Genomic DNA, 26,903 nt, shown 5'->3' on the forward strand with positions numbered 1-26,903 from the left:
ACAGTTAGGGGGGGCACTTATGCAGTCAGCAAGTAAAAATGTTGTGTTATGTCTCTGGTTGCCCTTTACTGTCATGGTATTATATATGCTTTTGCATCTGAGAGCAGCCCCTTCTCCCTCCAGCCTTTCATGTACTTGGCCCAAAGCGTTGGTCCATCCGGTCAAAGATTTTCTATGGGGTAAGCCGTAGAGGATTGAGAAAGCTGGTACTGAAATCCTTTTCACTTCTAATGTGTCTAGAAAAAGTGTGTTTCCAAACTGTGCTTGAAAAGGTTGCCCCTCAGTTGTGCATGCCTCTTCATGGTGGTATTCACTACTATGCGTTTGTTAAACACAAGTGCTCTATTGCTTTCCCACACTCGCTTGCAGTGGACACCCAGGGTCGAACACTGGAAAGAAGGCAGATCTTGCAATGGAGTGGGTATAGTTTGAGACAGCGGTCTTCCCATGAATAGGGCAGTGCCCTTGTTAAGCATTTGTATTTTTTCACATTGTGCACTATTGTTTCCTAAATTGATGTCCCTCATGTCAATTAAACAGAACCAAAGTGCATTCCACACTGGGTGCCCCTAATTGTCTGGAGGATACGATACAGCTCCTACGTTTGCTAACGCTTTGAAATCTCGAACTCCGATTGGCTTGAGCAACGCACAGCCAATCAGAGGAAAAGTGTTTAGTTTTCACCATGCATGCTTCATTCTCCAGTTTCACTTTCTTAAAACACTGGGATTTATTAACCTATGGTTCCAACCCCCTGCTAATATAAATAGTCAGATAATAAATATCAAAAGAGGCAAATTAATCAGGGCTTCTTAAACCTATGGGCCATGGCCGCAGATGAGTGACAGAAGGATGTTATGGGATAATCTGATAGGGTCAGATCAAGCAATTGTAAGTCTTGATAAACTTGAGAATGTTGAATATGAAGCTAGTGGGTCACGACCCTATCGACCTTAGATTGCTAGAGGATAATTGTGCCTAATTATGTTTTTGAGAAACACCGGTTTAAATGGCTAGCTGGAGAATGGAAGATGTTGCGCAATCTATGAAGAGAGAGAGAGAGGGAGAAACCAAGAAAATGGTAGAACCCAGACTTGGCAAATGTATCAGTGTGTCAGCTCTACTCGCCTCCAAGTGGTTTCCAGCCTAGATCTACACATACTTCAAGACCACCATTGACTATCTAGGCTACCCAGAGACCTGTGTGCATCCAGCTATAGCGAACATTAGCTCTCTCCAAGACTTAGAGTGACAGTGGCATCAATCAGCTGCTCAAGCACGTGCATCTTGGTGAAAGTTCTGCTATCATCGCAGCCATCTTCTAAGTGGAGCTTTTGATGTTGGGGAGAGAGCTTGGTGAATGCTGCCGGTATCAGCTTCTTTTCTTTCTATGCTGCTTTGTAATCTATTGTACAATTGTGTGCTGTATTACATGTTTTGCAGTTATTGTTATTCATGCTGCTTGGTACATTGATCATTTTGTTTTGTGTTATTAGAACTTGCATGTTATGTGTCTGTGGATGTCATTGTTAGTATGATTAAAAAATACAAGGATTCCAATGCACCCCAACCAGCTGCCCTGTAATGCAGTGAGTGCCCTTTGTTGGGCCAATGCATCCTATTTAAATCAGTATTTTCGTGAATGTTGACTTGGAATGTGGGGCCTGCTGGACAATGTTAATGTTGTGTACGTGTGTGTGTGTGTCTGAAAGCATTCTATTGCAGCATGCAATTATGCAGTGTACCGATTGAATCACTGCATGCCATTATAGGTGCACATGTTCTATGGGTGTTTTAACGTTGAGCTCTGACATGTAATATAACGATGCATAATATTGAAGTAATCTCTGTGTTATATTATAGGCGACCATGTTTTCTTAAGATAGTGTAATTCAATTCTTCATACCAGCCCTTTGTAATCCACCCAACATGAAAAAATAACTGCTGGTCAGAGAAATTAAAACAGAGATAAGGCAGCTGAGGTTGCTCAGCAATATGTCAAACTGTATGAAGTGAAAGCATTGGCTAAACGAATAGTTCTGGCTTTGCATATGTAGAGGTTACGTCTCTTTCCATTGTGGGGATTTTAGAGACTAATCGTATCCTCTTGTATATATTTACAAAGCCAGATGTATTGGCTTTGTCAGTGTTTATTAATGTTCGCATAGAGATTTTTCATGATTTATGAACTTTTCCTCCATTGATGTAAACACCACCAAGGACCTGTCACTTAATAAACCACTAGCTATATAATTCATGTGAGTAGTTGCCTTTATAAAGCTTCTGAAACCTTAGCCATGGGGCCACGGTCACCTGTAGGCAGGTCAGAGATTTCTTGAACGGCTGGTGATTATGGAAGCTGACAGTGCCAGGGAAGAGGCAGACATGTGCCAAGGGACCCGCACAAAACCAGCATTATGAGGAGGCAGTATTTTGGGGCTCATTATAACCTTGCTTGTATCCTGCCAGTAAATCTGCCAGTATACTGGCAAATGGTAATACTGTTACCGGCACTCAGCCTGGCGGTATTACCGCCGGATTACGGCGGGCAGTAAGGGATGTAAATCCCAATTCCATGCAGTCTCATTGCACTCCATGGGGGATTATGCCAGTAAGGCGCCTTACTAACCTCCAGCTCTCAGCTGGAGGTAATTCAGGCACCTCACGGGCCAACTTGTAGTTGGCCGGTGCGGAAACATGCCAGTATATGGCAATACCGATGCACGTTAATTCCACACCGGCCAATTCATAATGAGCGCCATGCATAAGTGCTAATCTTGCTGTGTGAGTTAAGTGGAAGCTGACCCCGGCACCACCTCCACTCTCAGGTTTCAAAATGAGGCCGGTCTCTCCACTTTCCACACTCCCGGAGTTTAGGGAAACCACTCCTATTCCTGGGATCTCTCTTGTTTGTCAGAAGTCTCCGGATTTTGAATAAATCTCAGAGTCTGGGTTACTTAGGATCTGCCGCATGTATTCAAAATGCATAAAGGAATGATTGAATGTGTGTTTTGGTTCATCTTTACAGATGTGTAATATTGCTAGAGTGTCACGTGAGTCACATATGGGTATATGGCATAGGCACCGGAATAAACTGCGTGTTTTGTGCTGCTGTTACCGTTGTTTGTGTGCAGACCTTTGGGTGAGAGATACGCTATATAAAAAACTACTTACTTAGTTAAATACAATGCATGTACATTTCCAGCCCGGACTGTTCCCATAAATGTTTATAAAATGGGCCTCTCCACAAAACCTCGCAGTGAACCAAATGTACAAGCTCCCAGCTGAGCCAAGACCTACAAACGCTTTATTCAAACAGAGACAGCACCCAGCACACACCTATCTGCAGGGTTAAGTACACTCAGCGCTCGGTTCTAAAACTAAGTCAATGGGGTGTTGGCTTATTCTGCACACAAGATACAAATAGGGCTGTGCTTGCAGTCTCTTTGTATATTTGTCTGCACCAAGAAGACGGTTCAAAAAGTGCAGTGTTTACAGAATATCTGTACATCCACTTCTGCTGTGCACATGATAGCATAATAATAGCACAGTGTATATAGTGCTTCATGCCAGATTCCGCCTTCTTCTAAACGCTGTGATAGCATTTTCTAATGTTATCCCATGTAATGGTGCTTAATTGGTCGACATTGTAAGGATGATGGGATGAGCTGCCTCTTCTAGGACTCGAACCTGGGGATGTCTACGCTGAGCACTTTCTTGCCGGCTTAAATAAACAGTGCCGTGTTTATTGCTTACCCTGGCCACATGACGTAAATAGTACGCACTACATGTCTATCTATCTGCAGGCTGCACCATGGCCATTCACTTAGAGTATGTAAACAGCTATCCAGCTGCATGTGTAGCTGCATCACGCAGGCTAATAATACTACAGGGCGTACATTCTTCTGTGCGTGAGTCTCCGCCCTCAATATATGGTGCACATGGCATAGAGATGGCCATCTGAGTGCCACGCTGCACTATCAGCATACGACAAATTGTGGAGCCTTTGCGCGCTACTTGTGAGCCCACCTGCACTTAGCAAAATACAAATAGTACAGTTCTCGTAAGTGCAGTGTTTACAGATTATGAACGTAAAGGAAGTGATGCAGTGTTTATAATCTGTTTTTGTGTTTAGTCACAGCAAGCAAATGTTGAAAAGAGTGCAGTGTTTACAGGTGCATTGCATTCATCAGAGCCTGTGCGTTTGGTGGGTTGAGCGCATGATGCTGAGAGGGCAGCATGCACAGTCTGTGTGTATGGCTGGCTGAACTTAACATATCAGAAAATCAGTGCATTCTGTATAGCTTACTTTAAATAATCAAACAGTGCAGCGTGCACAGTCTTTATTTCTTTGTTTGCTGTGCACATGATATACATAGTGAAGGGTTTACATGTGACCCGTATGCCTGTCTATACCAGGGACAGGATATATAGATTGCAGAGTTTATTGTTAGTCTGCTTACCTGCCTTTGCCTAGAGCATGATATATAATGCGCACTTACAGGCGGCCCGTGTACCGTCCCATGCCAAGAACTCGATGGATAGAATGCAGAGTTGACAGTTGCTTTGTGTTCCTAGCTATACCAAGGGAATTATTCAAATAAAGCAGTTTTTACAGACGGTGTGTGTGCCTGCCTATGTCACGAATATGATACATGCCTTCAATATTTACAGGCGGTTCATGTGCTTGCCTATACCCAGAGCATGATATATAGGAAGCAGCGTTTACAATCTGTGTGCTCACCACGCCAAGAACAGGATACATAAAATGCAACATTTACAGACCATGTGATTGCCTATGCCAAGAATATGATACATTGAATGCATTCTTTACAGTCGGTGCAACTGCCTATGCCAAGTACATGAAGCAGGGAATGCAGTGTTTACAGTCTGTGCAATTGCCAGGCCAAGATCATGATTCAAAGAAAGCAGGGTTTACAGTATGAGTGGCTGCCTATGCCAAAAATTAGATAAATAGAAGGCAGTGTTTACAGTCTACGTGCCGCTTATAACAAGATCATGATCCTCTCTGTGCTCCTGCTCGTCATGCCAACCTGTAAGGCATACGACCACTGGAACACTGCCTGTAAACAATGTATAATATATGCAGCAACACCCCCCTGTAACTAAGTCACATTCTTGAAAAAGAGCCGTGATGCCTCCGGGCTGCCAGGGCTTTACAACTATAAAAATAAATAAATAAAATGATACAAAGAATACAGTGTTTCTCATCCGTGTGACTGTGTATAACAAGAAAATGATGCAGAGTTTACAGTCTGTGTGACTGCCTATGCCAGGAAATTGACACATAGAATGCATAGTTTACAGTCTGTGCCACTGCCTAAACCAGGAATATGATTAATAGAATGCAGTGTTTACAGTCTACTTGCCTACATATAATAAGATCATGACACATATAATACAGAGTTTACAGTCTGTGTGACTGTCTATTACATGAATATGAAGGATATTATACGTTTTTTATAGTCTGTTTGACTGCCTATAGCAAAAATATAAAGCATAGCATGGAGTGTTTATAGTCTGTATGACTGACTATGCCAAGGATCTGCTAGACAGAATGCAGTGTTCACAGTCTGTTTGACTGCCTATAACAAGATTATGATATAAAGAATGCAGTATTTACAGTCTCTGCGACTGCCTCTGCCAAGATCATGATTCATAGAATGCAGTGTGTATAGTCTGTGTGACTACCTATGCCAATAATTTGATAAATAGAATGTGGTGTTTACAGTATGTGTGACTGCCTATCCTGAGAATATGAGACACAGAATGCAGTGTTTACAGTCCAAGTGCCTGCCTATAACATGATCATGATACGATGAATACAGACTTTACAGTCTGTGTGGCTGTCTATAAGAGTATGAAGCATATAATGCAGTGTTTACATTATATGTGGCTGACTATGCCTAGAATTTGGAATCCACAGTTTACAGTCTCTGTGACTGCCTATGCCAAGAATCTGATGTATATTATGCAGTGTGTATAGTCTTTTGGATTGCTTATGCAAAGAATTCAATACACAAAAGACAGTGTTTACAGTCTGCACAACTGTCTATGTCAACATCATTCATGATACAAAGAATACAGCATGTACAGTCTGTGTGACTGCCTATGCCAAGAATCTTAAACATATAATGCAGTGTTTAAAGTCTGTGAGGCTGCCTATGTTAAGATCATGATACATAGAATGCTGTGTTTACAGTCTGTGTGGCTCCCTACACCAAGACAATGATACAAATAATGTAGTGTGTACAAGGTGGGGGGGGTGTGTGTGTGTGTATGTGTGTGTGTGTAGCACATAGTTGTGTTTGTAGTTTGCAAGTGTATCTGGTTATACTAGATACATGACAGAAATAATGGAGACACAAAAGAACTTGATAGAAAATAGTCTTGTTTTAAAAGGCTCTCTGTGTGTCTTCCTAAATAAGCAAGTGTGGCTGAAAGTACAGTGCTCACAGTCCATATGAGGTTGAACAGATCCTAAAAAGAATGCAGTTCGCAGTCTGGCTAGTTGCACTGGGCACATGCTTCGGATGTTGCAGTGTGTACACAATCTGTTTTCAGTTTACACCTGCTACCAAAGTGCAGTGTTTACAACCCGTCTTATTGCACTGGAGGTGTAAGGAGAGAACACATAGAGATATTGGGACATAGAGATATTGTAGTGTTTTATAGTTTGTTTACCTGATTGTAATATGTAATACAAGTGCAGAGTTTAAGTCTGTTGGTGTGCATGAACATGAAAAGAATTATGCTCACCAAAGAACCATTTATGGAAAAAAGCCACCAAAACAGTTGTTCACAGATGTGTATTACAGTACTGTGGCCTTTTCCAGATTGACAATATAAAACAGCATACTATGTGATTTGTTGTTTATAAATAGTTCTTGCTCTTACGTGAGGTGTGCAATGGTTGTGATGAGCGATGTCACTGGTGCCCAAATTAATGGTACTGCTTCAATCAAACCAGGAAAGATGAAAGGCTGAGCCATACCAACAGGCTACAAACTGGTAACCGAGTGGTTACACAAAGACCTGTGTGAAGCAGGCACATGAGTCCACTCCACTACCCCATTAAATGCTAAAGGAATGCACGTGTAATATGGTCAGTTTGGGCATCTTCTAATCATTTTGTTAAAGTCACCCCCCAAGTTCTTTTAGGCCAGAGGTAGGAGTGTGGGGAGCCAATGCGAACTGAGTTCCACTATTTTTGTTTTACTGATTAAAGGGTCCCCTGATATACTTTTGATAATCATTTGTACAGTACGGTACCATTCCTTTCAAAGTTTTGTTACAACTCTGCAACCACCAATACTCCTCCCCTGCCATCTAACACACCCCCACCAATATTGCCTTTCCCCCCAACACACCATTTACATTTTGGTGGTAAAATGGGATTAAATAAACTAGCAAAATGAATTCAAGCCGTTTTTGGTTGAGCAATAAACCCAATATCTTTGGAGGCCGGGAGGATTTTATTTTGGCCTAGAGCTGTGTGAAAGGAGCTTGGCACTTGTGGGAGATAGCAATGTAGACCTCTGGGAGAAACAAGCAGGGACTCTGGCCCCTGACCTGACCAATGCCTGAACAGCACTTTACACTGTCCCTGGTGGGAGCTCCCCCTGACAGCTGCTCCCCCTGATAAGCAAAAGCCACAGCAGGCCACTGAGCGCAGGCCGTTCGCATGCTAGCAAGAGGTTTAAGGTCTCTCCAAATTATTATGCAAGGTGGAAATGTGAGTGTCTGTGGTCCTCACATGTCAAGCAACCCATTCTCTGAACCAGATATTCTTTCCTGCCAAAACCCTTATGGCGATGAGTGGAGATTCGAGACTGCCCCCTTTACCTCATTTGTCAATTCTCAGATGCTTGCTTTGTTGGGCATGAGGTACAATGCATCTATTTGAATAAGAGTTTCATAGAGAGGGAGAGAAAGAGAGAGGGAGAAAAAGGGGGAGAAATAGAGAGACAAAGGGGGAGAAAGAGAGCTAGAAAGGAGGGTTGGCAGTGACAATCAATAAAATGGGACCTTGGATGATTGTAGGCTGACAGGTTGTTTTGTCTTGTAAGGCATACTACCGTATTCCCCCGATTAAACTACTCCCCTCGAAGATCTCCAACCACCTTACACTCTATTAGAGATTAACTCAATGGATGGTTGAGATGGTTAGAGCCAAAACCATGGCTCAAGTGCATTTCTGAAAGAAGAGCCTAACTGGAGGCGTGCCAAATATCACCATTCAGAGAGTAGAATAAAGTGACACTGCAACCCGGTGGCGTTTAGAAGAACTGCGTGCAATCATCTACTTGGTCAGGGTACCTTATCGATTGCCTGCCAGAAACTGCATGTTGGTGCAAAACGAAAGATGCGATGGGATCATGAGTGGTCTAAACCCAGCAACATTGTACATTTCAACCTGGCGTCAACACAATAGCGATATATGCAATCTTGGGCAAATTACTCTAGTTACATCGGTTATGTTCCTTTTTGCTGCCACAATTGGGATCACTTAGAAGTGATTCTGTTAAATGTGCACCGCACAAAAAACTGCACTTACATACACTGTATTAAACTACAGTTGTTGCCCTAAAGGCAATACAAATATTTGTCATTTAAAAAGAGGACACCACATTCTGAAATATCCCTCAAGTTGCCCCTTGCTCTATCCCTTCTGAGTCACAGTTCTCTCCTAAGGGAAAAGTGAAATAAATGATGTACTACACCGATTGGCAGGCAAGACGGGCTGCCTGCGGCGTTTTCATTCACTGCACAAGGAGCCTGTCTGTACTATTTATTTTACTGTACCCAAGGCTATGGGCCTTAGCAAACTGTGTTTCCACATACTACCCAGTTTGTGAATGAGGCAGTGGGAGGTCACACTGGTCTTGGACAAGGGGGATGCTTGCCTAGATATGAGACATTCCACTTGCCACCCAGACCATTACTCGTCCTCAATCTCCCACTATCCAGGACATGTGGGTGCTGCCTGCTGCTACCCCTTGCTCCTGCTGAAAGACTTAACTTTTCATGTCGTTTTGTTTTTCTGTGTTTGTCTTGAAAGTACAGTTTGAAAACACAAGGCATTGTTTACGCTGACATTAATTTGCATTCTGGTATGTGTAAAGTTCAGGATGGTGAACACAAAGCTATAATCACTCTTATTGCTTAACACAAGTTTTTTTTTTATAGTTGTCACATTGGTTCATACTATGCTGTGTGTACTTTTAAGTCATCTTTATGAAACAGGTCATTGTTTTGCTCCTTGAAATAGTACATTAACACACATCTGTGTCAGCTAGAAATGAGAAAATACGTGTTCGAGTGTCAAAGTGCAGACTGGTATCGAATCCACTATGGCAGAAAATGTGTGATCCTGGACAAATCATTTAATGTCACTGCGCTGTATTTTCCAAAATTGGGATGACAGGTAACGGCTTCAGGGCTTCCAGGGCTCCAGGAATGGGTTTGCGTTGTGGAGGGCAGTGGGAAGGATACCAGGTATCATGCTTTTGTTGTAGGGGTTGAGCAGGATGACAGGTATTTGTTTGAGGGTGGGAAGGCATTTGCCAACTTGGCTCACATTTAGCTCTGAGAGCCAACTCGGGCCCCACGGCTAAGATCTGGCATGGCTCTATCCATAAATTCTTGGCTCCCCCAGCGCTACACACACAAATCCTCCACATACGCTTCCAAAGGTCTAGCCCGTAGCAAATCAACACCGACTGGTCCATGGCTAAGCTCTCCTCTGTAGCCTTGTAGCACTCTCGCACATCAGCGGTTAATCAGAGCCAAAGCGCTATAGTTTATGGTTTAGGTTGAAATGACCGAATAAAAATTCTCGAAACAACAAAAAGTTCGAAAAATGCTACCACCAAAGTATCGAACACCAAAAGTTTGATCCTCTGGTGGTAGCATTAAAAAAAAAGGTATAGTGAGCGGGGGCAGCCATCTGTGAAAAAAAAAAAAAATGAAACGGGGAAACGGGGCAATGCGGGGGTGGCCCCCGCTTTGCACCGCCCACTATACTTTATGGTATAGTGAGTGGGGGCGGCGGAGGACACCCCCGCAGCCTTCCGTGTTTAAAAAAAAAAAAAAGAAAAGGACCCTGCAGCGCCGGTTCCCTTTCACTTCTGTGAAAGGGAACCGGCGCTGCAGGAACCCAGCGTGAAGACAAGGTAAGTGGGGTTTGTGTATGTTGGTGGAGTGTGTGGGTGGGGGGGCTGGGGGGTGTGTGTGTGTGTGTGTGTGTGTGTGCGTGTGCGTGTGTGTGTGTGTGTGTGTGTGTGCTTTTTGCCAAATTATCAGGGCTGAAATGTCCAAAAACAAAGTGTTCAAACTTTTGGTAATTCGAACACTTTGTTTTCGGGTATTTCAGCCTCGATAATTTTGACTTCGGTCAAATCACTGGGATTCATAGTTTATCACATTCTGTACTCTTCCATGTGTATAACATGCTCCCATGTATCTCCACAAAAAGCAGTTTGCCACACAGGAACCTGGTACTTACAACCCACCTTCATCAGCACCAGAGGTTTCGCATCTGCCACGCCTACTGCTCCATTAATGACCCCCTGACTCCCCTTACCTCTTCAAAAAATACTTTTTTGATACAGATCACTGCACAGTGAGGCACACAAAAGTGGCAGAAGGGCACTATACAAGAGCGGAGCATGGTGAGGGGGATACATCAGGGGCAACGCAGGTTCGAATCCCCATCCCACCTTAGAAACCAATCTCTGGTTTGCCGCTCTCTGCCCCAATGTTCAGTGCTATGCGGACGACTCTCAGGCTCCCTTCCGCCACCTCTTCTCCTTCTCTCATCTCTCACTGCCTGTCCGCTATCCAGGAGTGGTGTGCCACCGATGATCTCTGCCTTAATGTCAGTAAAATGGAGATTCTCCTCATCGGCACACCCACTCCCTCCTTTCCTGTCACTCTCTGGCCGGCCTCTCTTGGCCCTATTCCTGCTCCCAGTGAGGCTAAAAACCTTGGGGTCATCTTTCCACTCCACACTCTCCTTCTCTCCTCACACTATCAGCTGCACCTCCTCAGAGGTATTCTTCCCTTCCTCTCCTACCCTCAGAAGCTCACTGTCTCCAGAGCTCTGGTTCTCTCTAGGCTGGACTACTGCAACAGTCTCTTTCTAAATCTGCCTGCTTCTACTCTCTGCCCTCTGCAACTCATCCAGAACAGGACTGCAAGACTTGTCCTTGGCGTCAAGCCCAGGGATCGTATTCCTCCTGGATTGAAATCTCAGCACTGGCTCCCAGTGGCTGCAAGGACTAAGTTCAAAACCCTCTGCATTGTCCGCAAGGCCTTCTGGGGCCTGGGGCCTGAATACCTTCAACTCTCTCTTCCTAAATATCTTCCTTCTCGAGCTCTTTGCTCGTCCGCCTCCAACTCCCTCAGGGTCAGTCGCTTCTTCAAGGAACAAGTTGGTGGTAGATCTCTTTCTTTGGCTGGAGCCTCCCTCTGGAACAGCCTCCCTGCCTCCATGAAACTTGAGAAGATCTCCGTTTCCAGAAGCACCTCAAGACCTTCCTCTTTGCTTCTGCTTTCTCTCCTCCTCTCCCCTGCTGAACTCCTGACTGAATCTGCACTGGTCACCTGGCAACCCTCTGATCTCGGGACCTGGCCCCCTCCCCCGCCAGCTGCACACCTGCATTGCCTCCCAGGCAAACCCTGCACTTGGGGACTGTTTTTGTACCCCTACAGTCCCCACCAGCTCTTGACACTTGATGTCTGCACTTACCCCTCCACTTGCACAAGCTGGCCGCATTTTTTACCTATCGTTTGTATTTATTTATTACTGTTGATCCTATTTACTGCACTACCCCACTCCCCTCCCCCGCACTTTCACTCTCCCCTCTCCCCTCACTGGCGTGATCTCAATGTCACCTGGCCTAGTAAGATCTTTGTCTCTGTCTTCCCTCTGTTCCCCCTTCCGTGCCTCATTGCGCCTTAAACCACTTGTGTATAGGCGTGTTATAAATGCCATATTATGTCATCATATCAAGCGAGTTATAAAAGGGCGATCATAAGAGCGCGTTCATTACACTACTTTCCATTTTAAGTCCAAGTGTTAATGTTGTATTGTCAATTGTACTCGAAAGTCTCTTTCCTTGGGCTCCCCATGATAAAGGCGTTGCACGTGGCGTAAGTGCTGCTTACTGGCTTCAGGTGGAAGGTGCTAACTCGGTGGGCGTGGTGCCAGCTTAAAGAAAAACGCCCATCCCTTCGCAGTCTTCATTTTCTCATGAAGTACCGCAGGTCGTAAAATCCAAGTCAGTCTAACAAGTCGTTGCATTTGTCACCGTTGAAGTATTGTGTTTCTAGCTCTCCTCTAGCTACCGAATTTTTCAGAGAGTTACATTTCCTCAGTTACGTCCATCCCCCACCGCCCCGCCAGGAGCCCCGTAACCGTGCCAGGGGCATCCGCCAAACAGAAGTTCCCATCCCACAAGGAGCCCGCCTGCGTACATTGTGTTTAATGAGATGGGGGTTCCTGGCAGGCTGGCGCGGCCTTATTCATCGCCTTCCTGTTCGGAAGTACCGCCTGGCCCGGGCAGAAAGTTACCGCCTGAGAAGAACAGAAGTTTCACAATGGCGTCCATTTGTGAGTGAGGGGCGTTGGCAGTACTTTCAACTATTAGACAATTAGGTGGGTGATAGATCTGCGAAAATCATGGTCCATGGCCACTCTTTACTACCAGAAGGGTTATAGATGTGCATAAAGGTTTGGTGCTGCTGTGCTGTTTACCATAAAACCCTAAGTTCATCAGGCTGTCTGCATGGTGCCCAGAGTACGGAAGAAAGCCGACAGTTCTGCATAATGGCACAGGCACAGCATGGGGCAAAGGCATCAGAGGTGGATACAGGCATAGGCATCAGAGGTGGATACAGGCACGGCATGAGGCAAAGGCATCAGAGGTGGATACAGGCACGACATGTGACAAAGGCATCAGAGGCGGATACAGGCACGCCATGGGGAAAAGGCATCAGAGGTGGATAGAGGCATGGCACGGGACAAAGGCATCAGAGGCGGATACAGGCATGGCATGGGGCAAAGGCATCAGAGGTGGATACAGGCACGGCATCAGACAAAGGCATCAGAGGTGGATACAGGCACAGCATGGGGAAAAGGCATCAGAGGTGGATACAGGCATGACATGGGGAAAAGGCATCAGAGGTGGATACAGGCACGGCATGGGGCAAAGGCATCAGAGGTGGATACAGGCACCGCATGGGGAAAAGGCATCAGAGGTGGATAGAGACACGGCATGGGACAAAGGCATCAGAGGTGGATAAAGGCACGGCATGGGGCAAAGGCATCAGAGGTGGAAACAGGCACGACATGGGGAAAAGGCATCAGAGGTGGATACAGGCACGGCCTGGGGCAAAGGCAACAGAGGTGGATACAGACGCGGCATGGGGCAAAGGCATCAGAGGTGGATACAGGCACAGCATGGGGAAAAGGCATCAGAGGTGGATACAGGCACGACATGGGGAAAAGGCATCAGAGGTGGATACAGGAACGGCCTGGGGAAAAGGCATCAGAGGTGGATACAGACGCGGCATGGGGCAAAGGCATCAGAGGTGGATACAGGCACAGCATGTGGAAAAGGCATCAGAGGTGGATACAGGCACAGGCATCAGAGGTGGATACAGGCACAGCATGAGGCAAAGGCATCAGAGGTGGATACAGGCACGACATGTGACAAAGGCATCAGAGGCGGATACAGGCATGCCATGGGGAAAAGGCATCAGAGGTGGATAGAGGCATGGCACGGGACAAAGGCATCAGAGGTGGATACATGCACGGCATGGGGCAAAGGCATCAGAGGTGGATACAGGCACGGCATGAGACAAAGGCATCAGAGGTGGATACAGGCACATGCATCAGAGGTGGATACAGGCACAGCATGGGGCAAAGGTATCAGAGGTGGATACAGGCACGACATGTGGCAAAGGCATCAGAGGCGGACACAGGCACAGCATGGGGCAAAGGCATCAGAGGTGGATAGAGACACGGCAAGGGACAAAGGCATCAGAGGTGGATACAGGCATGGCATGGGGCAAAGGCATCAGAGGTGGAAACAGGCACAGCATGAGGAAAAGGCATCAGAGGTGGATAGAGACACAGCATGGGGCAAAGGCATCAGAGGTGGATAGAGACACGGCATGGGGCAAAGGCATCAGAGGTGTATACATGCGCGACATGGGGAAAAGGCATCAGAGGTGGATACAGGCACGGCATGGGGCAAAGGCATCAGAGGTGGATACAGGCACCGCATGGGGAAAAGGCATCAGAGGTGGATAGAGACACGGCATGGGACAAAGGCATCAGAGGTGGATACAGGCACGGCATGGGGCAAAGGCATCAGAGGTGGATACAGGCAACGCATGGGGCAAAGGCATCAGAGGTGGATACAGGCACGGCATGGGGCAAAGGCATCAGAAGTGGATACAGGCACGGCATGGGGCAAAGGCATCATAGGTGGATACAGGCACGGCATGAGACAAAGGCATCAGAGGTGGATACAGGCACAGGCATCAGAGGTGGATACAGGCACGGCATGGGGCAAAGGTATCAGAGGTGGATACAGGCACGACATGTGGCAAAGGCATCAGAGGCGGACACAGGCACGGCATGGGGCAAAGGCATCAGAGGTGGATACAGGCACAGGAATCAGAGGTAGATACAGACACTGCATGGGGCGATGGCATCAGAGGTGGATACAGGCACAGCATGGGGAAAAGGCATCAGAGGTGGATACAGGCACGACATGGGGAAAAGGCATCAGAGGTGGATACAGGCACGGCATGGGGCAAAGGCATCAGGGGTGGATACATGCACGGCACAGGTAAAAAGGCATCAGAGGTGGATACAGGCAAGGCATGGGCAAAGGCATCAGAGGTGGACACAGGCACAGCATGGGGCAAAGGCATCAGAGGAGGATAAAGGCACGGCACGGGGCAAAGGCTTCAGAGGTGGATACAGGCACAGCATGGGGCAAAGGCATCAGAGGTGGATACAGGCACGGCATAGGGCAAAGGCATCAGAGGTGGATACAGGCACGGCATGGGGCAAAGGCATCAGAGGTGGATACAGGCACGGCATGGGGCAAAGGCATCAGAGGTGGATACAGGCACGGCATGGGGAAAAGGCATCAGAGGTGGATACAGGCACGGCATGGGGCAAAGGCATCAGAGGTGGATACAGGCACGGCATGGGGCAAAGGCATCAGAGGTGGATACAGGCACAGCATGGGGCAAAGGCATCAGAGGTGGATACAGGCACGGCATGGGGCAAAGACATCAGAGGTGGATACAGGCATGGCATGCTGGTACTCCTAATTATCAGGAAATAAATAGACCTGTGGAAGATATCTAGGGATTCAGACCTACTTGAAATCAGAGGCCAAATAGAGCTGGTGAAAGGATCCCTGATCCGTCCCTAGTTCCCTCAGAATGACAAAAGGCCGACTTTCGGATGTGGTGGCCAAGCGCTGTCCATGCCCAAGAAACTGATCCATCTGGCAAATTGTGAGGTGTCCAGGTGCAGTTTACCATCGGGAAACAAATGGATATGTATAAATGTAGCAAAGCAACCAGAAAGCGTATTGACCTGGGGGATGGCAGAGCACTCGGGTGCAGTCTATAATCAGAGGGATAACATGTCAGGAAATATATATGCTGCTTATAAAAAAGGTAAACGCTGTCACCACCATACCAGACTGTTAATCCGTATGGCTGTGAATATCTATACCTTTGCATGGCGTGCTCTCACACAGACTACATGAAGGTGCACAAAATGACAAGCATTCAAGGAGAGGTGGGGGCACTGATGGAATTCCTTGACGTTATTTCGCCTCTTCCAACTCAGTAAAGAACCCGGGATGTACTATGGACGCGGATCTGACACTTTTGCACCACATCAACACAGTGCCCAAATAGCGCTGTCTGCACCACTGCATTCTCAGACACATCTTCCCTTACCTCTCCTCCCTCATAGAGTCACTGCAATCACGACTATCATCCACTCCCGCCTAGACTGCGTCAACTCCCTATACTTGGGCGCCTCTGCTTCTCAACTGAGAAAACTCCAGAGGGCCCAGGACACCATAGCTCGGCTCCTCCTAGGGGTTGGCCCCAGAGAACACATCACGCCAGACCTCTGCATCCTCCACTGGCTCCCTGTTCAACGTTCCACTTTCAAAGCTATATGCAACACCCACGCTGTGCTGCACAAGACAGGGGCAGAATACAAGACAAGCTCACCCCGTGCATTCCCAACAGAAACCTGAGTCACCCCCCCCTCTTCAAATTGACAAGAATAAGGGGGCCCTACTTTTCCATACAGGCTCTCACAATATGGAACGCAATTCCTCTCAGCATACGTCACTTAGAGGATCACCTTGCCTTCCGGAAGGCCCTCAAGACCTGGCTCTTCCCCCCAGGGTGCTGATGAACCCTTTCCTCCTCTTGTGCTAGTTTGCCCCTCTGTCAACTAGGCTTGGGCAGCAAAGGGACTCCCAAGTAAAGCCCGGAGTACTGCAGAGGAAGGACTCCAACAGAACGCAGGACGGGAACAAACAAACAATAAACTCTGGTACGTATCACAGAATGAAAGCGAACCATAGGCACGGCCACCCATCTGCACTCACCTGCTACTCAAAGACACACTGCACAACACCTCTGCTATTAGAATGAAGCTAAGTCCCACGACAAAAATGTGGTTTAGCTGGACACATAATCCGTCTCCTGGAGTTGCATACTCTCCCTATAACATGACAGCACCCATCCACAAGCCAGCTCCATATGGGCCGCAAGCAGGGACTTGGCCACTACCTACCAACCTTCGTATTGGCTAAAATTCACACACGCATTGTATACTCCTTTGACGTATCTCTCACTCCACGGACTTCGGTACCCCCGAGGGCGTTCACCCACATCGCTTTGAGACCATACCAATAGGTGCTATACAAATGCCATATTACATGTACTGCTTCTATAAGAAAGTGAATAGTTCAGGTAACGACATTGTTCTCCAGTCCTGATTACCATGCAAAAGTTATCAGACCTCTATACATGTATGGTGCTCCAGTACTATTTGCCATCGGAAAGCTAAGAGATCACGATGAAGGCATGGTGCTTCTGTGCTGTTCACTATCAGAAGGTTAATTAACTTAGCTAAAAATAATTGTGCTCCAATGCCTTTCCCCACAGGTAGGTAAACTTGCTCTAAGCTAATGCCATGTTTCGCTCCAGATAATGACATTGTCTTGCATGACACTCATCCCTAATACTAACATTCCTTGTGTCACATCATAGCCGTCCCCACGCTGCACATCCTACATAGTGCGTGTAGGGAATGATAAACAGCTAGCTCAAGGCACTGGGGCAGCGGGGCACATCCTGATACCTGTGCAGCAAGCCGCCCTTTGGAAGGGGAGCATTCAGGCCCATGCTGCTCTGCCCCACACTGTGCCTCCTTTGACATTACTGGCCTTTTCTGAAATGAATACAATTGCACAGAATGTCACAGGAATAGAGAGCAGGCCTTGATACAGACTCAATAGGAGATACACTGGGGAAAGTGGTTCACCACGTGCAGTTAATTTGAGTTACTGCCCCCCCCCCCCTATTATCAGTGCCAGATGTGTGCATAGTGTACACCAGTGAATGTGGAGGTGCGTGGCTGACACAGTAAGACACATCCGGCTTAAGGAGACAGTCTCAGAGCCTACACTCTGGCTAGTGACTGAGTGATTGTACACCAGCCTTGACCAGAGAGAGGCAACTCTATAGACTGGCGTGGGGTGTGAGACAGCGGTGACAGTCTCTTTGCGCTGGACCAGTTAGATTGCATTGACATAGTCTAGCGACAGGCCCTGCAAGCTGCCAGTATGCTTAGCAAGAGTGCTCGCAGGTCAGACAGCACTGGCACACTTACAGACAGAGACGTCGGGCCCGATTCGTGGAAATGCTGTTGCCTTTGCACTGCCAACAAACACCCTGATTCATGGAGCAGTATAAAGTGTATTTCTGCAGTGCAACGTGATTCATGGAGCAGTGCACATTTGCACTGCAAAAATACACTATGCACTGCTCCATGAATCTGGGTGTTTGTTGTTAGTGCAAAGCCACTTTGTACTGTGCTAAAAAGTCCATGAATCGGACCCACTCTCTCCATACTGACCAGAGTGCTGGGTGGGAGGACGCACAGGCGGGAGAGTAAGTGCAAGACGTAAGAAGGGAAGCCACATGGCGCAGTTGGGCTTTTTAGTACATCCCGACCTCATGCTAGTGAGCTCTGCCCATCAGAGAAGGAGATGGCGCCATGTCTCATTCGTGCATCTGCGGACCTTACGTGCCCCAGGGCTTGGGTTAAACTGTGTGCCCCATTATTGCCCCAGCCCAGGTGCCTCGTCTGTCTGGCTCTAAGGAGACCCAGCCGATTGCCGGTGGCTTCATTGATGTTAGAGCATGCAATCAATGTGGCCGCACCGTGGGGTTGCCCCCACCAGCCCCTGCTTTTAGACACCAGTATTGACGTCCTGACTCCAGACAGTATTATCTCCAACACGGAAGTGGCCATATATTGTCACAGCTCTTGGGATTTCCAGTGGTAGGGTTAGCCCTGGCATAGGGTGTAGGGTGACCAGATGTCCCGGTTTTGCAGGTACTGTCCCGAAACTAGGTACTCTGTCCCCCTTTGTCAAGATTGTGTTTCCATTGGAAAACACAGTGGTGCCGGTTTTTTGTTAGCAGGTATTTAGAGCTGGCAGGCAGGAATGCACAATCACACAGAGAAGAAATGCTGCCTTTTACAAATTAAGATAGTGGTAGTCTATGATAGATCAATTATAATGTGTTTATTCCAACAGTCAGCGCTGGCTAATGGGCTGGGTCTCCCTGGATCCGAGATCTGGCATCAGATCTCTAGTCGGATCCTGGGATCCGGCTTGTCTCTGCCTAAGTCCAAGCAAAAGATCCCACACAACGGCCTGTGTGAGATTTTTCGGTGCGCCGCCGTCTGGGTGGCGGAGGCGCACCCAAAAAAACGTTTCTCAATGTCCCTTGATTCAGTGAACTGAGGGACAGGGAGAAAGGTTTTGCCACCGGGCCTCCCTGGACCACACACAAGAACAGCAGAGGGCTCGCTTACTGAGAGTGTTCGTGTCAATTGAGCCCCCTGCAGATCTTGTGTTGTGTGTGGCCCAGTGCGCCACTCTTGCCCTACAGCAAATAAAGGGTGCATTCCCTCCAGCTCACTGTCATGTAAACTTAAGTATAAGTTTGCATGACATGACCTGTAAGCAGAGCGCCTGTTGAATCAGCTGAACACATTATCTGTCAATGCCAGAGCCTCAAACCGCGACGATCTAAATATTTGAAAGCTTATGACAATGCGAGCAATCTTGATAATATGAATGTAATATGGCAAACTCTTAAATGGTAATGATATGAACCTAATTTATCACATGATGAAATTCTACGAGCTCATTGTATCTGATCTTAAACAACTGTCTGTTGGCATTCTTTTAGTATAGGATAATTTAATAATGTGTGATCTGATTTATGTTGACAATTGTCTGTTAACTATCCGGATGTATTGTTATGTGTTATATGTAAAGCCTTGGTTGGCTATAAACATATTCCTGAAATAAATAAATAAATAAATAAATAAATAAATAAATAAAGGATGCATGGCCTCCATCTCACAGTCTTGCTAAATTAAGGATCAGTATGATACTTACGTTTGCATGACAGGAGATGTAAGGGCTGGGGTTGGGGCAGAACTCAAGGTGCTATCGCCAGTCATGTTTACAATAGGTGCAGGAATCCCATGAGCTATCTTAGCGCGGTTGCGGCCTGTGAGTTGCAGCTTAATACCGACCTCTGCAGCAGGAGCATGAGCAGTAATGTTACTGTGATTTATACCGTTCCCAGTGTTGACGCTTACCCACAAGACCACACAAAATTGTCATCAAAGCACATGTCTCATTTGTGGATATTTTGTTTTCCAGGGGATATTGCACTATAGATTGCTGGGTTTAAAAGGTGAGCACCTTTTATATTTTGCCAGGGTAATTACTGGAAAGAAAGTAGCATGAAAGAAATTGTACCATTTTAAAACTATTATTTTGAACATTTCCTTTGAGAAAGGTCAACTGCCAGCTCCACCCCTCTGAGCTCCACCTCCTCAGAACCCTGCCTTGAGGGATCCCCCTTCCCATTTTTTCCAATGCCACCACTGCCAACTTTACCACGTATACCTCCTTCTCCTCGAACTGCTACTGAAGTGTACTGTTGTGACAGCCACTGTTAGTCCTACCTATGTTAGTTGCCCTGTCCCGGTTTTTAACTTTTTACACCTGGTCACCCTACCCTGTCGTGCTCTGGCCTCTGTACCTACATGTCGACGGAATGCACACGCACACCCTATGTATGTTCCTAGTGAAAAGGCCTAGAGCGTGTGGATGTGGTGGCCCTCCCTGTCTGTCAGAAGGTTTGAACGGATACAGCCACGAAAAGAAGCTTTTGGATCTCCATCTTAAACCCAAGCCCCCCAAGAAATGAAGAGGTTGCTGCATGGACGAAGCAGACGACTTGAAGGGTGTCGAATCCAGCTAAAGAGCCCCCGCCCCCCCCTCCTTCCTGGCGGAGAAGCCCTGCCGGTGCCCTGTGCCCTGTGCACCCAGACTTCCAATCCTACACAGCGAGATCACGACTGGCGCTCATGTCAATGAGACTTTCAGGGACTACGCCTCGTGTCAAGGATGCGACCCGCTGCTTGGACAGAGAGAACCTTCTGAGAAATGCACCACCCGATAGAGCCCGAGAGCTGCAGCTGTGTAACAAGTGCCGGGACGAGCTCATACAGGGATAAATCGATGGGAAGAGACAGTCCCTGCAAGACGGGAGTGTGCTGAACGGGACTATACACGTGAGATGGCAATACACATAGTGCAGTGCCTGCAAGCCGGAAGTGTGCTGAACGGGGTCTATACACCTGTGATGGCAATACACAGACTAGAGACAGTTCGAGCAGGAAGCCAATGTGCTGAACGTGGTCTATGGCACACACGGAGACAGTCACTGCAATCTCAGACTAGAGACAGTCCCTGCAAGCCGGAAATGTGCTGGATGCGAGCTCATGCCTATGAGATGGGAAGGGCACAGGCTGTAGGCAGCGTTTGCAAGCTGGCAGTGTGCTGGATGCGAGCTCATACCTGTGAGATACAGACTGTAGGCAGCGTTTTCAAGCTGGCCGTGTGCTGGATGAGAGTTTATACCGATGGCACAGACTGCAGGCAGCGTTTGCAAGCTGGCCGTGTGCTGGATGAGAGCTTATACCGAAGGCACAGACTGTAGGCAGCGTTTGCAAGCTGGCCGTGTGCTGGATGAGAGTTTATTCAGAAGGCACAGTCTGTAGGCAGGGTTTGCAAGCTGGCAGTGTGCTGGATGCGAGCTCATACCTATGAGATACAGACTGTAGGCAGCGTTTTCAAGCTGGCCGTTTGCTGGATGAAAGTTTATACCGATGGCACAGACTGTAGGCAGCGTTTGCAAGCTGGCCGTGTGCTGGATGAGAGCTTATACCGAGGGCACAGACTGTAGGCAGCGTTTGCAAGCTGGCCGTGTGCTGGATGAGAGTTTATTCCGAAGGCACAGTCTGTAGGCAGCGTTTGCAAGCTGGCAGTGTGCTGGATGCGAGCTCATACCTATGAGACGACAAGGGCACAGACTATAGGCAGCGTTTGCAAGCTGGCCGTGTGCTGGATGAGAGTTTATACCGAGGGCACAGACTGTGGGCAGCGTTTGCAAGCTGGCCGTGTGCTGGATGAGAGTTTACCAACGAGACGGGAAGGAAACAGACTAGAGACCGCCTTTGCAACCTGGCAGTGTGCTGGATGAAAATTTACCGACGAGACGGGAAGGGAGCAGGCTAGAGGCAGCCTTTGGATGAGAACTTATACAGAGGGCACAACAGACTGTAGGCAGCGTTTGCAAGCTGGCAGTGTGCTGGATGCGAGCTCCTACCTACGAACAGGGGCACCGGCACTCCCGGGGAAACCAGAAGTCGGTGTCCCTCGCTATGAGATGGGAAATGCACAGACGGTAGGCAGCGTTTGCAAGCTGGCAATGTGCTGGGTGGGAGTTTCTACATGGCAATGCACAGACTAGGCAGTCTCTGTGGGAGTCTAGACATATGAGATGGGCATGACCTAGACTAGAGACAGTCTCCATCAGCTGGCTGGTTGAGAGCTTGTACTTGGAGACAGTAATTGTCATAGCCCAGATGCAATCTCTGTTTGTTACCAGATGGCTCAGGGTTCTACATAATGCACCTTGGCTGCTGTGCTGTTTAGCATCAGACAGCTAAACGGCCTACACACAAAGACAGGGTGCTCCAATGCTGTCTACTACCAGCCAGCCAATAGATACACAGTTCGCTATAGTGCACTTGTATTATTTATTGTCAGAAAGCTGTATCGATGTGTACAGCTCTCAAGGCTCCTGTGCTGCTCAATTACAGAAAGTGAATACTGAACATGAAGGCACAGCACTCCTGTGCTGCTCAATTACAGAAAGTGAATACTGAACATGAAGGCACATCGCTCCTGTGCTGCTCAATTACAAAAAGTGAATAGTGAACCTGTGCTGCTCAATTACAGAAAGTGAATACTGAACATGAAGGCACAGCGCTCCTGTGCTGCTCAATTACAAAAAGTGAATAGTGAACCTGTGCTGCTCAATTACAGAAAGTGAATACTGAACATGAAGGCACATCGCTCCTGTGCTGCACAATTACAGAAAGTGAATAGTGAACCCCGTGCTGCTCAATTACAGAAAGTGAATACTGAACATGAAGGCACATCGCTCCTGTGCTGCACAATTACAGAAAGTGAATAGTGAACCCCGTGCTGCTCAATTACAGAAAGTGAATACCGAACATGAAGGAACAGTGAACCCTGTGCTGCTCAATTACAGAAAGTTAATACTGAACATGAAGGCACAGCGATCCTGTGCTGCTCAATTGCAGAAAGTGAATAGTGCACATGAAGGCACAGCGCTCCTGTGCTGCTCAATTACAGAAAATGAATACTGAACATGAAGGCACAGCGCTCCTGTGTGGGTCAATTGCAGAAAGTGAATACTGAACATGAAGGCACAGTGCTCCTGTGCTGCTCAATTGCAGAAAGTGAATAGTGAACATGAAGGCACGGGGATCCTGTGCTGCTCAACTGCAGAAAGTGAATACTGAACATGAAGACACAGCGCTCCTGAGCTGCTCAATTTCAGAACGTGAATGGTGAACATGAAGCCACAGCTCTCCTGTGCTGCTCAATTACAGAACGTGAATACTGAACATGAAAGCACAGCACTCCTGTGCTGCTCAATTACAGAAAGTGAATATTGAACATGAAAGCACAGCTCTCCTGTGCTGCTCAATTACAGAAAGTGAATACTGAACATGAAAGCACAGCGCTCCCGTGCTGCTCAATTACAGAAAGTGAACAGTGAACCCTGTGCTGCACAATTACAGAAAGTGAATACTGAACATGAAGGCACAGCGATCCTGTGCTGTTCAATTGCAGAAAGTGAATTCAGCGCTTCTGGCCTTTTAAATATCAAACATCTAATAGATCTGCACGTAGGCACGGAGCTCCCGCAGTGTTTGCGATCAGGGGCAATAGGCCAAATGCCCAAATCATGCATTATCTGCTAGCACACCAATGTAGAGGAAGGGGGCGTTCATGCTGTTTATCATCAGAAGTGCGTTGTACCTATGCCAATGCACGGCGCTGCGGTACCGTTTATTGCCAGAAAGTTCCTAGAGCTGCCTAAAGACAAGACACAAGCAACACCGCTGTCCGCTACCTGTCTCTGCTCCCCGGCCTTTCTCCCTCCCTCCTAATGGACCAGCGGGTTCATTGAGCACTGTAAAAACCTATCTGACAGGAGAGCAGGCTGGGAAGCTGGGAGCAGGCCTCCCTGACACAGCACAGGAGCGCCCCTCCCCCTCCCACTTCTCCGCTCTGATAGAAATCTGCCCTGGTCTTCCAGGAAATCCAGAGGAAACCCACTCTCGTACCAGGTCTCCATGTTTGTCTGCACTGGGGAGATTCGTCTCTTCCGAATTCTGCACGAGGAGGGGGGAGACTGGGAGGGGGCTGGTCCTCGGGATGTCTAAAGAGAGAGCGAGCAGGTGCAGCAATCAGTGTGCAAATGCAGGGCGGTAGACACCGTCTAATGGGTGGACCTATAGGTGCAATCTAGATCGAGGTACATACACGGATCCCAATATACATGGATATGTATGCAGATATACCAATCAATGTGCACCTATGTAAGATACTATGGGATCAATAGTGTGGGTGTGTACACACATCAATAATGATGACATGTATACATATATATTTATATATATATATGATGTTTAGTGTTATGCATGTTATAAATGCACACACACACACACACTGTATCGGTTCCATTGTATCGCCTGTGATGACTAGTATCCTGAATGTATAATGTGCATCCTGTTTTCACGGAATGATGATATTGGTTATGCTACGCCTATTGGGTATAGGCCCGGCAAAGGATACCCCTGATTTTGGGCGGCTGCTGATCGGGGGAGCTGTTTTCTAGATGCAGGCTAGAAATTCTATTTGAGGGCATTCTGTAAGCAGGGGATGAACGCAGGGCCTTTAGAGCGTGTTTTTAATGCCAGCAGCAACAGAACAGTTAAACAAAATGGTGGCACGAAATGACAAAAGCCCAGTACAGACAGTGCTGCGTTGAAGTAGCCCACACCCCCCTTCCCGCAGGCAGATCCACCGAAGGAAGCATGTTGCATATGAAAGACAGACAAACCTGCCCCCGCCAGCCATGATATGCTTTGGCTGCCTCCCCCCCCTGCGAATCTCCCCCCACCCCCGTGCCACCCATCACTCAGAGATCAGCAGCAGGCGAAGAAGACCCATGCGCTGTTTACCTTCTGGACACCGGCTCCTGCATGCAAATAAGCGGCGTGAGCGCGGCCCTGCACACACGCAGCTGCATCGCCGGCTTTATTTCTGCTCGGGCACAGTGCCAGCAGTGGGTTTACAAGGCAGGGCAGGCAGAGGTTGTGTGAAAGGCAGAGAGGGGCTGCTCCGTTGGAAGAGGGGTGGAGGCTGGGGGTATGCTGCCAGCCAGCTTGCTAATGGCCAGGCAGACTGCCTCCGCTCCGACACAGATTGGACTAAGCTCTCTGGCAGTCCAGGAGCTGCAGGGGGTGGAGAAACACCCCAAGGCACTGCCCAGCCCCCCCGGGTGCTTTCTGTGGGTGGCTGGAGGGAACTGCCCTGGGCACTGCCCTGCTCCACTCGGGGTAAAATGAGGGGGGTGAGAGGGTTCTTGCAACACCAGGCTGACCTCACGCTTCCTACGGACGTGGAGGACGGATCCCTTCCGAAACTCTCCCCTTGACGCTTCGCAGCAACTATCAGTCCTCCAGCTAGTGCATGGAGACAGACAGGCCCCCAAGCACATATCAGTCCTGCAGGGGTGGACGAAGCCAGCGTTCTAAGGCAGATCTCACTCCTACGAAGATGATATGAGCCTGGTTCCTGGGAGAGCCCGCTCCTCCTGCAAAGGGTATGGAAGCCGGGCCTGTGGTAGCCCTCGCCCCTACAGTAGCCAGTAGCGATGCTGGAGCCATCTTCCTCGCACTGCCGGGTGACTTGCCACATCAGACAGCACTACTTCAAAGGTGGAAGGGGGCAGCCACCTCAGGTAGGGCACCAGGCAGCCCTCACTCCTTCAGTAGCTATGATGGCGCCCCTCCCCCCCAGGTTTAAGGAGGAACCCCCTAGGAGAACTCACTCCTCCTGCAAAGGTGGATGGAACTAGGGCCCTGGAAATCCCCCACTCCTAATAGATATAACGGAAGCCAGTTCCCTCAGATAGACAGGCTGGCCCTCTGAAGACCTCACTACTTCAAAGGTGGAAGGTGGCATGCCCCCAGGCAGACTTCACTCCCCTGGCAGGGAACCATGGACCCTGGTACCCCGGCTGCTCCTATCGGAATGATGGAGCTAGGGAACGTGCTCCCTGGGGCAACGTTGCCCCCTGCAGGCTTCACCCCTCCTACAGCAGGGAGTGTTTCATGGCCACACACCGGACCGCATCCCTGTCATGCGGCTCCGTGGACCCCTTGCTTGGCTCATCCGGGTCCGGACGCCACATCCCTCAGCGCGCGCCTCTGACTGCAACTGTGATGTACCTCACTCCACAGTTCTGCTCTGGGGTATGCCGGTGATGCCCATGGTGCTGGGGGAGGGGGGCCTGAGCTGTTTCGGTTATAAGCCTGGTCCTCTGAGGGGACAGGGCTTCTGCTCAGGCCCCCATCACCTCCGGCGCAGGCCCCGCCTCCACCTCTGCAGTCTGTGTTCCGAGCGGTCACCTCCAGCCCAGGCTCTGCTCGGGGCTCACCTCCTCTCCGCAGTCTCAGTCGGGCGAGAACGGTCAGCTCGAGCCCAGGTCCTCCCTCTGCAGTCTCCCAACAGGGTCCAGTTCCTTCTCCGCAGCAATCCCAGCTCAAAATCCTCAGCACCCCTCGTCCGCGTCCAGCCTCCTCTGCAGTCTCTCTGCTCAGAGCTGTCACTCCCTCAGCTGGAGCGCAGCAGCCCTGCCCCTCTCTGATGCAACCATCCTCACTGAAGCATCGCAGCCTATGGGCGAGCCAAGCTTTCCCACAGCCCCTCCCCGGGCACAGCCCTCAGCCCTTCCTCGGGCATCGCGCCCTTCCTCGCGCCTCCGGGCACGGCGCCTCTCTGGGCGCAAATCGTCCCAGGCACAGACCCCCACGCCCCCAGTGCCCACACACC

The 26,903-nt window shown here is 48.5% G+C and overlaps 1 protein-coding gene across 2 annotated transcripts in view; it reads right to left on the minus strand.

Annotated features, from left to right (window-relative positions):
- RNF208 (ring finger protein 208) overlaps positions 1-26,698 on the minus strand; it is a 67,105-nt gene extending 40,407 nt beyond the window's left edge. The window contains exon 1 of one of the 2 annotated variants that reach the window (XM_069609842.1): positions 26,509-26,698. The gene's annotated coding sequence lies outside the window, so the exon portion shown is untranslated. Of the gene's footprint in view, positions 1-25,027; positions 25,391-26,508 lie in introns of those variants that run through there. The other variant, XM_069609843.1, reaches the window with a different exon arrangement.
- Between the last annotated feature and the right edge of the window lie 205 nt (positions 26,699-26,903).

This window comes from Ambystoma mexicanum, chromosome 8, assembly GCF_040938575.1.
Source record: "Ambystoma mexicanum isolate Mex_15411 chromosome 8, UKY_AmexF1_1, whole genome shotgun sequence".
Lineage (NCBI taxonomy): Eukaryota > Metazoa > Chordata > Amphibia > Caudata > Ambystomatidae > Ambystoma > Ambystoma mexicanum.